The sequence below is a fragment of the Mytilus californianus genome, unplaced genomic scaffold (assembly GCF_021869535.1).
Source record: "Mytilus californianus isolate M0D057914Y unplaced genomic scaffold, xbMytCali1.0.p SCAF_2, whole genome shotgun sequence".
In the NCBI taxonomy this organism is placed as follows: Eukaryota; Metazoa; Mollusca; class Bivalvia; order Mytilida; family Mytilidae; genus Mytilus; species Mytilus californianus.
Genome location: NW_026262668.1, coordinates 55,529,462 through 55,548,010, shown reverse-complemented (window position 1 = coordinate 55,548,010; position 18,549 = coordinate 55,529,462). Strand labels below are relative to the sequence as shown.

Below are 18,549 nucleotides of genomic sequence, written 5' to 3'. Positions count from 1 at the left end.
ACTAAAAAAATCCTTATTTTCGACCAATATTTGGCCCCTTATTCATAAATGTTTGAGCAATTAACCCCAAAACTCAATTCCTACTTTCTCTTCGTGATAAAAAATAACCAACTTAAAATGTAAATTTTAAACAAAAAAAAAAGGAAAAAAAAAAATTACCCCTTTTTTGACCCCCGCCCCCCTTATGATTCATCACCCCCACCCCCCTTTCCCCCCAAACCAAGCTCAATAACAGCCTTGCCTTTGTGGTATGGTACCTTGTAATACAATTTTAGAGAGATCCATACACTTGAACACAAGTTATTGTCTAGAAACTAAAAAATGCTTATTTTAAACCCCTTTTTAGGCCCCTTATTACTAAACGTTTTGGGCAATTACCACAACACTCAATTCCAGCTTTCCCTTTGTGAAATGGAACCTTGTAGTAAAATTTCAGGAAGATCCATACACTTACACACAAGTTATTGTCATGAAACTAGAAAAATGCTTGTTTTTTGCCCCCTTTTGGCCCCTTATTCCTAAAATTTTGAGGCAATTAACCCCAAAATCAATCCCAGCATTGACCCTTTGTGATATGGAATCTTGTGGTACAATGTCAAAGAGATCCATATGCTAACACACAAGTTATGTCTGGAAGTTACAATAAAATGCTCCGCTGGGGCGCAGCTTGATACGACCGCAGAGGTCGAACCCTGAACAGTTGGGGCAAGTATGGACACAACATTCAAGCTTGATACAGCACTGAATTTGGATTGTAATTAAATATTTGACACAGCATAGGTTTCTGACACAGAATAAATGTGGTCTAAGAACTTAAAAATTTTTAATTTATCTATTCAAACCATATCATTATTATTTGCTTTTATATATAAATCAGTAATAACCAATTTAAAATGGAAAATTTTAAAGAAAAAAAGGGAAAAAAAATCCCCCCCCCCCCCCCCAAATTTTTTGAACCCCCTTATGATTCATCACCCCCAAACTCAATCCCAGCCTTCCCTTTGTGGTATGGTACCTTGCAGTACACATACATGTGATGGACTGTGAAACTAAGATCAGGAGTTTTGGAGATTAGGACTCAGATCAGGATGTTTTTAATCGACATAAATTCTGTCGTAAATGTAACCGTGTTCTGTAGAAATTGTCTGTTAAAGTGTGTTTTCTTCAACTTTCCATCCCAATGTATTATGTTTATAGTACCTTTGTACTTATAAATTTTCTCTATCTTTTTAAACTTTCAACTTGTTCAATCTAACATTCTTCTTTTTCAGTATGTTCTTTAAATTTTTTAGGTCATATCTTTCTTCCCATTATTCATTGCAATCAGAACATTTGCTTATCTATCTGCAAGTAGATCTTTTATTTTTATCTTTATGCAAGTAGATTTTTTTTTTTTTTTATCTTTACGCAAGTAGATTTATAATGCATGAAAAGTAACACATTCAAACAGTAACCATGGGTCATAGTTATTATATAAATTTCAATTTAAGCCTTTAAAGGAAGTATAGAATCCTCAAATAATTTTCAAATTATTATTTTTTTATTTGTCCTAAAACATTTAAAATCATTTAATTTCCATCCTTTTATGATTATTTGTTCAATTTATATTTTATTTATATTCTTTTAAAAATTTACATTATTTAAAGGAAAATAACTTAAAACAGGATAAATCAAGGGAAGTAACCTAACATTCATTTTAAATAAACAAAGTTTTATTACACAACGGCAGTTAGCCTGAGGTAAAAATCGTTTATTACCAGTATGTTTGACACCCAAGGTGACAAGTGAGGCCATATAATTATGCATTTTAATTGATTTACAGGTAAAATATAACTTCAGTAATGTCAGTTACACCAGATATGTTGGGCTGAAATTTTTCATTCATGAAATATTTCATACACAGGATTTGTTTGTCTTCAACTGGAGGTCGGGAGGAGACCCCTGAAAACGGTATTATTGTACTCCCGTCGGGAGGTTCACATGTATGAACTGTACAATTTCAGAGAGATCCATACACTTGAACACAAGTTATTGTCTGGAAACAAGAAAAATGCTTGTTTTTTGGCCCCAAATTCCTAAACATTTGGGGCAATTACCCCCAAACTCAAACCCAGCTTTCCCTTTGTGATATGGAACCTTGCAGTACAATTTCATAAAGATCCATACACTTACACACAAGTTATTGTCTGGAAACTAGAAAAATGCTTATTTTTTGCCCCTTTTTGGCCTCTTATTCCTAAACGTTGTGGGCAATTACCCCCAAAATCACTTCCAGTTTTCCCTTTGTGATATGGAACCTTGTTGTACAATTTCATAAAGATCCATACACTTACACACAAGTTACTGTAATGAAACTAGAAAAATGCTTGTTTTTTGCCCCTTTTGGCCCCTAATTCCTAAAATTTGGAGGCAATTACCCCCAAAATCAATCCCAGCATTCCCTTTGTGATATGGAACCTTATGGTACAATGTCAGAGAGATCCATACACTTACACAAAAGTTATTGTCATGAAACTAGAAAAATGCTTGTTTTTTTCCCCTTTTTGGCCCCTAATTCCTAAAATTTAGAGGCAATTACCCCCAAAATCAATCCCAGCATTCCCTTTGTGATATGGAACATTGTGGTACAATGTCAGAGAGATCCATACACTAACACACAAGTTATGTCTGGAAGTTACAAAAATGCTTATTTTTGGCCCCTTTTTGGCCCCTAATTCCTTAACTGTTGGTACCATAACCCCCAAAATCAATCCCCACCTTCCTTTTGTGGTATTGAACCTTATGGTAAAATTTCATAGAGATCCATTCACTTAAACTAAAGTTAGAGTGCGAAAACCAATGTGTATTCGGACGACGACGCCAACGTCATACCAATATACGACCACAAAATTTTTTTGCGGTCGTATAAAAATGCTTATTTTCGGCCCCTTTTTGGCCCCTTATTCCTTAACTGTTGGTACCATAACCCCCAAAATCAATCCCCACCTTCCTATTGTGGTATTGAACCTTATGGTAAAATTTCATAGAGATCCATTCACTTAAACTAAAGTTAGAGTGCGAAAACCATTGTGTATTCGGACGACGACGCCGGACGACGCCGACGACGCCAACGTCATACCAATATACGACCTCAAAATTTTGTTGCGGTCGTATAAAAAGTGGTTTTAATATAACTGTTTCACATTTAATATAATATTTATGTACTTACCTAGCAGATACATCAAAATGACCAAGCGTACTACTTACAGCCTTTCTCATTCAAATAAAATTGAGAATGGAAATGGGGAATGTGTCAAAGAGACAACAACTCGACCATAGAGCAGACAACAGCCTAAGGCCACCAATGGGTCTTCAATGATACTATTGCCCGAGTACCCCTATTGCAATTGTAATATTGTCCCAACCTTTTTTAACAAATCATAGATCACTAAAGTTATCCTGAATGCAAATTGCACAATTTCACAATAATTCTAAAAAATAATAACCTTCAACAAGGTAACTAAGCGAAAGAAACCTACAAAGTAAGGAACATTTTACAAAAAAATGGGCAAAAGATTTTCTTCTTTTGAAAGTCATGAAATTTTCCAGAGAAGTATTGAAACATAAAATTTTGTGTTTTCACGTCAAACATGCCAAATCAAACCCAAAATTTTAAGAAGCAAGTCATGAACATATATTTTTCTTTGCATATATTTAGAGAGAGCATATCAAAATTGACTTGATGTCAACATTTCAAGGAAAAAATCTAAAAATGATCTTCCCTCAAAGTGATGTCATAAGAGAGATTTTAAATTTTTTTTAGCAAATTAAAATAAATATACATGTAACACTCTCAAAGGTGTCAATCCCCCCAAACATGTTGTATTCCCTCAAATGTGTCTATTTTGCCACAACGTGTCCTTAAAATCCAAAATCACCCTAACATGTCCAATTTCACACACCCCAAACGTGTCCGATAATTGTTATTCGCCAAAACATGCCCACTTTAAAACGCCAGAATGTCTTAAAACTTATAGTGCTTAAATGTCCTCAGTGACGTCAATAACGTTTATGGTAATTCACTAAAGAGACATGAACAAGAAAAATAACTTTGCATGTATCATGACAATCCCTGATACCAGCCTTATAATTGTTAGAAAAACATGCATAACTTAAAGACAACGTTAAAATATGTTAAACCGTATGCATAACTTACAAGATGTGAATTTAGGTCATTCTAAATGTGCATCATCTTTTTAACTGTCACATTATGTTAAATTTATTGTTTTGAAAAAGTACAGTGACCTCATATGGACACATTTCTGAGTGTTACATACATAATAGGTTCCTTCAAACCCTGTGTTTCACTTGCCTCTTGCGATTGCTGCTGTCTATGTAAAAGTGTATTGTTCACTATAAAAGGTCAGTCCATTTATCAGTAAAAATATTGAAAATGAGAAAATTGTATAATTTCAAAATTCTATGAAGATTTTACAAGGTGATTGACGTGTAACAAAGTTAAACCCCAGACTGTCACTGTATTAACTTGTTAACTGAAAACAAAACTAAGTCTTTCATCAGTAAAATACAGAAAATTGAATGATAAAAAAAAAATCATTATTTTGCTCTGGATACTGTAGTCTTTTCATCATACTGAAAAAGAGCTTCTGTCCAACTTTTTTTAAGTAAAATTCCATGGGTGTCAGACAAAGTTATTGATGACTGAAAAAATATTTATATTGAATCTGAATGTTAATTGTAATAAAATGCTGGGGCACAGCTTGATACGACCGCAGAGGTCGAACCCTGAACAGTTGGGGCAAGTATGGACACAACATTCAAGCTTGATACAGCACTGAATTTGGATTGTAATTAAATATTTGACACAGCATAGGTTACTGACACAGAATGAGTGTGGTCTAAGAACTTAAAAATTTTTAATTTACCTATTCAAACCATATCATTATTATTAGCTTTTATATATAAATCAGAAATAACCAATTTAAAATGGAAAATTTTAAAGAAAAAAAAAGGGAAAAAAAATCCCCCCACCCCAACTTTTTTGAACCCCCTTATGATTCATCACCCCCAAACTCAATCCCAGCCTTCCCTTTGTAGTATGGTACCATGCAGTACAATTTCAGAGAGATCCATACACTTGAACACAAGTTATTGTCTGGAAACTAGAATAAACTGCTTCGCTGAGCGCAGCTGGATACGCCCGCAGAGGTCCAACCCTGAACAGTTGGGGCAAAAATGGACACAATATTCAAGCTTGATACAGGTCTGAATTTGGATTGTAATTAAATATTTGACATATTATAGGTTTCTGAATAAATGTAGTCAAAGAACTTGAAATTGGTTATATGAATTGAATTTATATTCAATTAAAGATTTCTTGCTGTTGTGCAATACACTGTGCCGTTGCGCAATACTTAGTAAATATGTTGTCAGACTATAAACAAATAAAGTTCAATTTATTCTCAATGTCATATTAGAAATTTATGAAAATGTAAAGGGAGCTTACATCAATAGATATAAACAATTCACCAAAGTTTCATGAGAATTGCTGACAGCATTTTTGAGTTATTGTCCAAAAACTGGAAAATCCCCCTTTTTTTATGAATAAAACCCTGTAACTCGGAAACGTCAAATCTAAAATATATAAAAATCGAAAGGGAGCTCATGTCAATAGATATAAACAATTCACCACAATTTCTTGCAAGTTGGTGAAAGCATTCTTGAGTTATTGTCCGAAAACTGGAAAATCACCCTTTTTTTAATGAATAAAACCCCAGAACTCGGAAACGTAAAATCTAAAATTTATAAAAATCAACAGGGAGCGCATGTCAATAGATATAAACAATTCACCACAATTTCTTGCAAGTCGGTGAAAGCATTCTTGAGTTATTGTCCAAAAACTGGAAAATCCCCCCTTTTTTAATGAATAAAACCCCATAACTCCGAAACGTAAAATATAAAATTTATAAAAAATGAAAGAGAGCTCACGTCAATAGATATAAACAATTCACCAAAGTTCTATGCAAATTGGTTAAATCGTTTTTGAGTTAATGTCCGACATGTTGACGGGGGACGGACAGAGGTATACCATAATACGTCCCGTAAACGGGCGTATAAAAATGCTTGGTTTTTTGCCCCTTTTTGGCCCTAAATTCCTAAACGTTATGGGCAATTACCCCCAAACTCAAACCCGGCTTTCCCTTTGTGATATGGAACCTTGTAGTACAATTTCATAAAGATCAATACACTTACACACAAGTTATTGTCCTGAAACTAGAAAAATGCTTGTTTTTTTGCCCCTTTATGGCCCCTAATTCCTAAAATTTTGAGGCAATTACCCCCAAAATCAATCCCAGCCTTCCCTTAGTGGTATGGTACCTTGCAGGACAATTTCAGAGAGATCCATACTCTTGAACACAAGTTATTGTCTGGAAACTAGAAAAATGCTTATTTTTGGCCCCTCATTCCTAAACGTTTTGGGCAATTACCCCCAATCTCAATTCCAGCTTTCCTTTTGTGATATGGAACCTTATAGTACAATTTCATAAAGATCCATACACTTACACACAAGTTATTGTCATGAAACTAGAAAAATGCTTGTTTTTTGCCCCTTTTTGGCCCCTAATTCCTAAAATTTGGAGGCAATTACCCCCAAAATCAATCCCAGCATTCCCTTTGTGATATGGAACATTGTGGTACAATGTCAGAGAGATCCATACACTAACACACAAGTTATGTCTGGAAGTTACAAAAATGCTTATTTTTGGCCCCTAATTCCTTAACTATTGGTACCATAACCCCCAAAATCCCAACCTTCCTTTTGTGGTATTGAACCTTATGGTAAAATTTCATAGAGATCCATTCACTTAAACTAAAGTTAGAGAGCGAAAAACCAATGTGTCTTCGGACGACGACAACAACGACTCCAACGTCATACCAATATACGACCGCAAAATTTTTTGCGGTTGTATAACAAAACTAAGTCCATTTACTCAGTAAAATATTGAAAAATGAAATGAATATTTTCAAAATTTTGCTCTGGATACTGTCTTTTGATAAAAAAGCTTCTGTAAAAATTTCATAAAGGTTTGAGAAAGTTATTGATGTCTACAAAAATGTTTGTCCACAGATTGAACCTAAATGTTGTCGCTGACGGAATCTAGGATCGCTATGTCTCGCTCTTTCAACACAAATGTTGCAGGCGAGACAAAAAACAGCTAATTTTAGAAACACTTTGGATAAATTAACATAGACATGATAGAGCACAAGTCTGTGAATAGATTACAGCTCTTTTCATAATGGTAGTAAGACAAAGGTTTGTTTGGCTTGCTTGCTTTGTTTGTATCAATGTTTGCTCAAGCATAATGCCATTGTAAAGAGCTGTAACACAGAATAACATTTGTGAGGCCAAATATCAAGATTATCTTATACTTTATGGCTAAGGGAATACATATATATTTCAAATGAAAACTGTTATGTTTAACTATAGCTAAAGTAAATTAATTTAGCATGTGATTGTGCAAATCTTAGACAATTTGAAATGCTTTTTAAAATAAAATGCTCCGCTGGGGCGCAGCTTGATACGACCGCAGAGGTCGAACCCTGAACAGTTGGGGCAAGTATGGACACAACATTCAAGCTTGATACAGCACTGAATTTGGATTGTAATTAAATATTTGACACAGCATAGGTTTCTCACACAGAATGAAAGTAGTCTAAGAACTTAAAATTTTTTAATTTACCTATTCAAACCATATCATTATTATTTGCTTTTATATATAAATCAGAAATAACCAATTTAAAATGGAAAATTTTAAAGAAAAAAAAGGAAAAAAAAATCCCCCCCCAAATTTTTTGAAACCCCCTTATGATTCATCACCCCCAAACTCAATCCCAGCCTTCCCTTTGTGGTATGGTACCTTGCAGTACAATTTCAGAGAGATCCATACACTTGAACACAAATTATTGTCTGGAAACTAGAAAAATGCTTGGGTTTTTTGCACCTTTTTGGCCCCAAATTCCTAAAAGTTTAGGGCAATTACCCCCAAACTCAAACCAAGCTTTCCCTTTGTGATATGGAACCTTGCAGTACAATGTCATAAAGATCCATACACTTACACACAAGTTATTGTCCTGAAACTAGAAAAATGCTTGTTTTTTTGCCCCTTTATGGCCCCTAATTCCTAACATTTTGAGACAATTACCCCCAAAAACAATCCCAGCCTTCCCTTTGTGGTATGGTACCTTGCAGTACAATTTCAGAGAGATCCATACACGTGAACACAAGTTATTGTCTGGAAACTAGAAAAATGCTTATTTTTGGCCCCTTATTCCTAAACGTTTTGGGCAAGTACCCCCAAACTCAATTCCAGCTTTCCCTTTGTGATATGGAACCTTGTAGTACAATTTCATAAATATCCATACACTTACACACAAGTTATTGTCATGAAACTAGAAAAATGCTTGTTTTTTGCCCCCTAATTCCTAAAATTTGGAGGCAATTACCCCCAAAATCAATCCCAGCATTCAAACCCTCAATCAGCATCATTTAACAGTAATATCTAAATAATAAAATGCTTCGCTGGGCGCAGCTTGATACGACCGCAGAGGTCGAACCCTGAACAGTTGGGGCAAGTATGGACACAACATTCAAGCTTGATACAGCTCTGAATTTGGATTGTGATTAAATATTTGACACAGCATAGGTTTCTGACACAGAAAGAATGTGGTCTAAGAACTTCAATTTTTTTAATTTACCTATTATGGTCCAATGTCCAAAATCAAAATACATGGTTAGATTCAGCATATCAAAGAACCCCATATATTCAATTTTTGTTGAAATCAAACAAAGTTTAATTTTGGACCCCAATTTGGACAAACTTGAAAACTGGTCCCATAATCAAAAATCTAAACACATGTTTAGATTCAGCATATCAAAGTACCCCAAGAATTCAATTTTTGTTAAAATCAAACTAAGTTTAATTTTGGACCCTTTGGACCTTAATGTAGACCAATTTAAAAAACGGGACCCAAAATTAAAAATCTAAAAACACGTTTAGATTTGGCATATCAAAGAACCCCAATAATTCAATTTTTGATGAAATCAAACAAAGTTTAATTTTGGACCCTTTTGACCACAATATGAACCAATTTGATAGTGGGCCTACAAAATAAAAAATCTAAATACATGGTAAGATTCAGCATATCAAAGAACCCCATATATTCAATTTTTGTTGAAATCAAACAAAGTTTAATTTTGGACCCCAATTTGGACCAACTTGAAAACTGGGCCAAAAATCAAAAATCTAAATACATGTTTAGATTCAGCATATCAAAGAACCCCATATATTCAATTTTTGTTGAAATCAAACAAAGTTTAATTATGGACCCCAACTTGGACCAACTTGAAAACTGGTCCCATAATCAAAAATCTAAACACATGTTTAGATTCAGCATATCAAAGAACCCCAAAAATTCAATTTTTGTTAAAATCAAACTAAGTTTAATTTTGGACCCTTTGGACCTTAATGTAGACCAATTTAAAAAACGGGACCCAAAATTAAAAATCTAAATACACGGTTAGATTTGGCATATCAAAGAACCCCAATAATTCAATTTTTGATGAAATCAAACAAAGTTTAATTTTGGACCCTTTTGACCTCAATATGAACCAATTTGATAGCGGGCCCACAAATAAAAAATCTAAATACATGGTAAGATTCAGCATATCAAAGAACCCCATATATTCAATTTTTGTTGAAATCAAACAAAGTTTAATTTTGGACCCCAATTTGGACCAACTTGAAAACTGGGCCAAAAATCTAAAATCTAAATACATGTTTAGATTCAGCATATCAAAGAACCCCATATATTCAATTTTTGTTGAAATCAAACAAAGTTTAATTTTGGACACCAACTTGGACCAACTTGAAAACTGGGCCCATAATCAAAATTCTAAACACATGTTTAGATTCAGCATATCAAAGAACCCCAAGAATTCAATTTTTGTTAAAATCAAACTAAGTTTAATTTTGGACCCTTTGGACCTTAATGTAGACCAATTTAAAAACGAGACCCAAAATTAAAAATCTAAATACACGGTTAGATTTGGCATATCAAAGAACCCCAATAATTCAATTTTTGATGAAATCAAACAAAGTTTAATTTTGGACCCTTTTGACCTCAATATGAACCAATTTGATAGCGGGTCCACAAATAAAAAATCTAAATACATGGTTAGATTCAGCATATCAAAGAACCCCAAAATTCAATTTTTGATGAAATCAAACAAAGTTTAATTTTGGACCCTTTTGACCTCAATGTGGACAAAGTTGATAACGGGGCCCAAAAATCAAAAATCTAAATACATGGTTAGATTCAGCATATCAAAGAACCCCATATATTCAATTTTTGTTGAAATCAAACAAAGTTTAATTTTGGACCCCAATTTGGACCAACTTGAAAACTGGGCCCATAATCAAGAATCTAAATACACGGTTAGATTCGGCATATCAAAGAACCCCAATAATTCAATTTTTGTTAAAATCAAACTAAGTTTAATTTTGGACCCTTTTGACCTTAATGTAGACCAATTTAAAAACGGGGCCCAAAATCCAAAAACTTAATACACGGTTAGATTCAGCATATTAAAGAACCCCAAGAATTCAAGAATAAAACCCCATTGAAATTGATCAAAAAATAAGCAATTTATACGAAGTATCTTCTTTTGCACAATACTGTGCAATTGAATATTTCTTGCTATTGTGCAATACTGTACAATTGACAATTTCTTGCTATTGCTTCTTGCTATTGCGCAATATTGTGCTATTGGATATTTCTTGCTATTGCGCAATACTGTGCAATTGAAGATTTCTTGCTATTGCGCAATACTGTGCAATTGAAGATTTCTTGCAATTGTGCAATACTGTGCAATTGAAAATTTCTTGCTATTGCACAATACTTATTATATAATAATTTACACATCCTGTTTGGTGTGTAACTCCTACCATATCATTATTATTTGCTTTTAAATATTAATCAGAAATAACCAACTTAAAATGGAAAATTTTAAAAGAAAAAAAAAAGGAAAAAAAGAAAAAAAAAGAAAAAAAAAAAATCCCCCCCCCCCAAATTTTTTGAACCCCCTTATGATTCATCACCCCCAAACTCAATCCCAGCCTTCCCTTTGTGGTATGGTACCTTGCAGTACAATTTCAGAGAGATCCATACACTTGAACACAAGTTATTGTCTGGAAACTAGAAAAATGCTTATTTTTGGCCCCTTTTTGGCCCCCAATTCCTAAACGTTTCAGGCAATTACCCCCAAACTCAATTCCAGCTTTCCCTTTGTGATATGGAACCTTGTAGTACAATTTCAGAAATATCCAAACACTTACACACAAGTTATTGTCATGAAACTAGAAAAATGCTTGTTTTTTGCCCCTTTTTTGGCCCCTAATTCCTAAAATTTTGAGGCAATTACCCCCAAAATCAATTACAGCCTTCCCTTTGTGATATGGAACCTTGTGGTACAATGTCAGAGAGATCCATACACTTACACACAAGTTATTGTCTGGAATTACAAAAATGCTTATTTTTGGCCCCTTTTTGGCCCCTAATTCCTTAACTGTTGGTACCATAACCCCCAAAATCAATCCCAACCTTCCTTTCGTGGTATTGAACCTTATGGTAAAATTTCATGGAGATCCATTCACTTAAACTAAAGTTAGAGTGCGAAAACCAATGTGTCTTCGGACGACGCCGGACGACGCCAGACGACGACGACGACGACGACGACGACGACGACGACGACGACGACGACGCCAACGTCATACCAATATACGACCAAAAAATTTTCAATTTTTGCGGTCGTATAAAAATGGAAATTACATAATAAAGGTATTAAAATAGAAAATGACATCATAGTCATGGCTAAAAATAAACAAAATCCTTAATCAGCAACATTTTACAGTAATATCTAAAAATAAAATTCCTTTGTAACCATAAAAGCCCATTTAAATACATCATGACAGATATTAAAATAGAAAATGACATCATAGTCATGGCTAAACATAGCAAAAACCTTAATCAGCATCATTTAACAGTAATATCTAAAAATAAAAATTTCTTTGCAACCATAAAAGTAAAATAGAAAATGACATCATAATCATAGCTAATAAAATGCTCCGCAGGGCGCAGCTTGATACGACCGCAGAGGTCGAACCCTGAACAGTTGGGGCAAGTATGGACACAATATTCAAGCTTGATACAGCTCTGAATTTGGATTGTGATTAAATATTTGACACAGCATAGGTTTCTGACACAGAATGAATGTGGTCTAAGAACTTAAAAATTTTAAATTGGACATTCACCTATTATGGTCCAATATCCAAAATCTAAATACATGGTTAGATTCAGCATATCAAAGAACCTCAAGAATTCAATTTTTGATGAAATCAAACAAAGTTTAATTTTGGACCCTTATGACCTCAATGTGGACAAAGTTGATAACGGGGACCAAAAATCAAAAATCTAAATGCATGTTTAGATTCAGCATATCAAAGTACCCCAAGAATTCAATTTTTGTTAAAATCAAACTAAGTTTAATTTTGGACCCTTTGGACCTTAATGTAGACCAATTTAAAAAACAGGACCCAAAATTAAAAATCTAAAAACACGGTTAGATTTGGCATATCAAAGAACCCCAATAATTCAATTTTTGATGAAATCAAACAAAGTTTAATTTTGGACCCTTTTGACCTCAATATGAACCAATTTGATAGCGGGCCCACAAAATAAAAAATCTAAATACATGGTTAGATTCAGCATATCAAAGAACCCCATATATTCAATTTTTGTTGAAATCAAACAAAGTTTAATTTTGGACCCCAATTTGGACCAACTTGAAAACTGGGCCAAAAATCTAAAATCTAAATACATGTTTAGATTCAGCATATCAAAGAACCCCATATATTCAATTTTTGTTGAAATCAAACAAAGTTTAATTTTGGACCCCAACTTGGACCAACTTGAAAACTGGGCCCATAATCAAAAATCTAAACACATGTTTAGATTCAGCATATCAAAGAACCCCCAAAATTCAATTTTTGTTAAAATCAAACTAAATTTAATTTTGGACCCTTTAGACCTTAATGTAGACCAATTTAAAAAACGGGACCCAAAATTAAAAATCTAAATACACGGTTAGATTTGGCATATCAAAGAACCCCAATAATTAAATTTTTGATGAAATCAAACAAAGTTTAATTTTGGACCCTTTGACCTCAATATGAACCAATTTGATAGCGGGCCCACAAATAAAAAATCTAAATACATGGTAAGATTCAGCATATCAAAGAACCCCATATATTCAATTTTTGTTGAAATCAAACAAAGTTTAATTTTGGACCCCAATTTGGACCAACTTGAAAACTGGGCCAAAAATCTAAAATCTAAATACATGTTTAGATTCAGCATATCAAAGAACCCCATATATTCAATTTTTGTTGAAATCAAACAAAGTTTAATTTTGGACCCCAACTTGGACCAACTTGAAAACTGGGCCCATAATCAAAAATCTAAACACATGTTTAGATTCAGCATATCAAAGAACCCCAAGAATTCAATTTTTGTTAAAATCAAACTAAGTTTAATTTTGGACCCTTTGGACCTTAATGTAGACCAATTCAATAACGGGACCCAAAATTAAAAATCTAAATACACGGTTAGATTTGGCATATCAAAGAACCCCAATAATTCAATTTTTGATGAAATCAAACAAAGTTTAATTTTGGACCCTTTTGACCTCAATATGAACCAATTTGATAGTGGGTCCACAAATAAAAAATCTAAATACATGGTTAGATTCAGCATATCAAAGAACCCCAAGAATTCAATTTTTGATGAAATCAAACAAAGTTTAATTTTGGACCCTTTTGACCTCAATGTGGACAAAGTTGATAACGGGGCCCAAAAATCAAAAATCTAAATACATGGTTAGATTCAGCATATCAAAGAACCCCATATATTCAATTTTTGTTGAAATCAAACAAAGTTTAATTTTGGACCCCGATTTGGACCAACTTGAAAACTGGGCCCATAATCAAAAATCTAAATACATGTTTAGATTTAGCATATCAAAGAACCCTAAAAATTCAATTTTTATTAAAATCAAACTAAGTTTAATTTTGGACCCTTTTGACCTTAATGTAGACCAATTTGAAAACGGAACCAAAAACTAAGAATCTAAGTACACGGTTAGATTCGGCATATCAAAGAACCCCAATAATTCAATTTTTGATGAAATCAAACAAAGTTAAATTTTGGACCCTTTGGACCTCAATGTGGACCAATTTAAAAACGGGACCCAAAATCCAAAAACTTAATACTTGGTTAGATTCAGCATATTAAAGAATCCCAAGAATTCAAGAATAAAACCCCATTGAAATTGATCAAGAAATAAGCAATTTATACAAAGTATCTTCTTTTGCACAATACTGTGCAATTGAATATTTCTTGCTATTGTGCAATACTGTACAATTGACAATTTCTTGCTATTGCGCAATATTGTGCTATTGGATATTTCTTGCTATTGCGCAATACTGTGCAATTGAAGATTTCTTGCTATTGCGCAATACTGTGCAATTGAAGATTTCTTGCAATTATGCAATACTGTGCAATTGAAAATTTCTTGCTATTGCACAATACTTATTATATAATAATTTACACATCCTGTTTGGTGTGTATCTCCTACCATATCATTATTATTTGCTTTTAAATATTAATCAGAAATAACCAACTTAAAATGGAAAATTTTAAAAGAAAAAAAAAAAGGAAAAAAAGAAAAAAAAAGAAAAAAAAAAAATCCCCCCCCCCAAATTTTTTGAACCCCCTTATGATTCATCACCCCCAAACTCAATCCCAGCCTTCCCTTTGTGGTATGGTACCTTGCAGTACAATTTCAGAGAGATCCATACACTTGAACACAAGTTATTGTCTGGAAACTAGAAAAATGCTTATTTTTGGCCCCTTTTTGGCCCCCTATTCCTAAACGTTTCGGGCAATTACCCACAAACTCAATTCCAGCTTTCCCTTTGTGATATGGAACCTTGTAGTACAATTTCAGAAATATCCAAACACTTACACACAAGTTATTGTCATGAAACTAGAAAAATCCTTGTTTTTTGCCCTTTTTTGGCCCCTAATTCCTAAAATTTTGAGGCAATTACCCCCAAAATCAATTACAGCCTTCCCTTTGTGATATGGAACCTTGTGGTACAATGTCAGAGAGATCCATACACTTACACACAAGTTATTGTCTGGAAGTTACAAAAATGCTTATTTTTGGCCCCTTTTTGGCCCCTAATTCCTTAACTGTTGGTACCATAACCCCCAAAATCAATCCCAACCTTCCTTTCGTGGTATTGAACCTTATGGTAAAATTTCATGGAGATCCATTCACTTAAACTAAAGTTAGAGTGCGAAAACCAATGTGTCTTCGGACGACGCCGGACGACGCCAGACGACGACGACGACGACGACGACGACGACGACGACAACGTCATACCAATATACGACCAAAAAATTTTCAATTTTTGCGGTCGTATAAAAATAAACAAAATTTTTTTTTATTACCAAATTTTAAATGGAGTTTATTAAACTAAAACAATAAATTTGCAACCATAAAACCCCATTTAAACACATCATAAAAGTATTAAATAATTCAACTACATCATAAGGCTATAAAAATAGAAAATGACTTCATAGTCAAGGCTAAAGGTAAACAAAAAACCTTCATCAGCAAAATTTTATATTGGCAAATTTCCAATGAAGTTTATTATACTAAAATTGTTGGCAAATTTCCAATGCATTTATTAACAATAAAGTTATTGGCAAATTTCCAATTTACATAATTTAAAAGCAGTGTAAGTGAGATATTTAAATGAGTTTGAATTACCAACCTTACACTGCTTTTAAATAATGTTTTGTACTTATTTGTCTATTAACCTGGAAACCCTTGTTTTTTCACCTTTTTTTCCCTTATTATTTAAAGGTTTGAGCCATAACCCTACCCCAAAGCCAATTCTTAAATTCCAATGTAACCTAAATTTACAATATACATAACTTCAATTTAAGTTTTTGATAAAATCAAACCACATCATTATTATTTGCTTTTATATCTAAATCAGAAATAATTAACCAACTTTAAGTGGAAAATTTTCACACATCACGCCCCCCCCAAACTCAATCCCAGCCTTCAGTTTGTGGTATGGTACCTTGCAGTACAATTTCACAGAGATCCAATTACTTAAACACAATTAATTGTTAGAAACTAAAAAAAAAATGCTTATTTTTAACCCCTTTTTTAGCCCCTTATTCCTAAACATTTGAGCAATTATCCCCCAAACTCAATTCCAACTTTCTCTTTGTGATCAGAATTAACCAACTTAAAATGGAAAATTTTAAAGAAAAAAAAAAGGAAAAAAAATCCCCCCCCCCCCCAAATTTTTTGACCCACTTCCCTTTGTGGTATGGTACCTTTAAGTACAATTTCAGAGAAATCCATACACTTGAACACAAGTTAATGTCTGGAAACTAAAAAAATGCTTATTTTTGCCCCCTTTTTTGGCCACTTATTAATAAATGTTTTGGGCAAACATTTTACAATAATATTTAAAACTGAAATTACTTTGTAACCTTAAAATTAAATAGAAAATGACATCATAGTCATAGCTAAAAATAAACAAACTATTGGTAAATTTCCAATGGAGTTTATTATATTAAAACAATAAATTTGCAACCATAAAAGCGCATTAAAATACATCATAAAAGTATTAAAAAAAATTTAACTACATCATAACGCTATTAAAATAGAAAATGCCATCATAGTCAGACTAAAGGTAAACAAAAAACCTTCATCAGCAAAATTTTATATTGGCAAATTTCCAATGAAGTTTATTATACTAAAATAATTGGCAAATTTCCAATTTACATAATTCAAACATAGTGCAGGTGAGATATTTAAATGAGTTTGAATTACCAACCTTACACTGCTTTTAAATAATGTTCTTTACTCAATTATTTGTCTATTAAAATGGAAACCCTAGTTTTTTAACCTTTTTTCCCCTTATTCCTTAAACGAAAAAAAATAATTACCCCTTTTTTGACCCCCCCCCCCCCTATGATTCATCACCCCCCCTTCCCCCCCCAAACCAAGCTCAATAACAGCCTTGCCTTTGTGGTATGGTACCTTGTAATACAATTTTAGAGAGATCCATACACTTGAACACAAGTTATTGTCTAGAAACTAAAAAATGCTTATTTTTCACCCCTTTTTAGGCCCCTTATTACTAAACGTTTTGGGCAATTACCACAAAACTCAATTCCAGCTTTCCCTTTGCGAAATGGAACCTTGTAGTAAAATTTCAGAAAGATCCATACACTTACACACAAGTTATTGTCATGAAACTAGAAAAATGCTTGTTTTTTGCCCCCTTTTGGTCCCTTATTGCTAAAATTTCGAGGAAATTAACCCCAAAATCAATCCCATCATCGACCCTTTGTGATATGGAATCTTGTAGTACAATGTCAAAGAGATCCATACAATAACACACAAGTTATGTCTGGAAGTTACAAAAATGCTTATTTTCGGCCCCTTTTTGGCCCCTAATTATTTAACTGTTGGTACCATAACCCCCAAAATCAATCCCCACCTTCCTATTGTGGTATTGAACCTTATGGTAAAATTTCATAGAGATCCATTCACTTAAACTAAAGTTAGAGTGCGAAAACCATTGTGTATTCGGACGACGACGCCGGACGACGACGACGACGACGACGACGACGCCAACGTCATACCAATATACGACCACAAAATTTTTTTGCGGTCGTATAAAAATACTTTGAATTCATTTCTAAACCGATTTCTAACTTTTAATTCACAAATATTTGTTATGTTGAGTAAAAAATTGAAATACTAACAACATGGATAATGATCTGCACCAATTAAAACAATGAGTACACACATAATAGGTGTTCAAGTAACAAAGGGAGCTGTATTTTAGGTGAAAAAATGCTTTAAAATCAAAGAGATGAAGTAACTTCTACATCAATTTTTGACTGGAAAATTATATCATTTTTGAAACAGACAAAATCCATGCATCTTTTCATCAAAATTTCTTTCACTCTGGTTGACATATGCTCAATGAAAATTCTACTTCTAATGCAGACTATAATCATGTATGATGCCAAACATAGAATCAAATTGTCTTGACCTATTAATAGTTATCTTTGTAGATGAACTTTTGGTAAGTAATGTAGGCCACTATATACATGTACAAATGTAACAAAGACAGAATATATGTCTTTAATTGTCAAAGGGTAAATGAGAACCCAAATTATGATATTGTCAATAATAATGATAATAATACAAAGTTTGAAACATACTATATATTTTGTTTATTCATTCATGTTTTTGGGGGTGGGTGTTAGTTTCCCATTCATTTTTTTCTAAATATCTTTTCTTTTGTTACCAGTCAGGGGTGCTACTTA

At 33.3% G+C, this 18,549-nt stretch overlaps 1 protein-coding gene and 1 long non-coding RNA gene across 6 annotated transcripts in view; both read right to left on the bottom strand.

Annotated features, from left to right (window-relative positions):
* Positions 1-18,549, bottom strand: part of LOC127730051 (zinc finger protein 236-like) — a 48,567-nt gene that overhangs the window by 18,530 nt on the left and 11,488 nt on the right. The gene's annotated exons all lie outside the window — the stretch shown is intronic.
* Positions 1,434-16,805, bottom strand: LOC127730064 (uncharacterized). 5 transcript variants are annotated; one of them, XR_007994951.1, is made up of 4 exons: positions 13,940-16,805; positions 11,662-13,669; positions 2,619-2,985; positions 1,434-2,457 (listed from the first exon to the last, which is right to left on the bottom strand). It is a non-coding gene; the product is annotated as an uncharacterized LOC127730064 (long non-coding RNA). The 5 variants fall into 5 exon arrangements; XR_007994950.1 differs by having other exon boundaries at positions 1,434-2,985; positions 11,662-12,759; positions 13,283-13,669; XR_007994948.1 differs by having other exon boundaries at positions 1,434-2,985.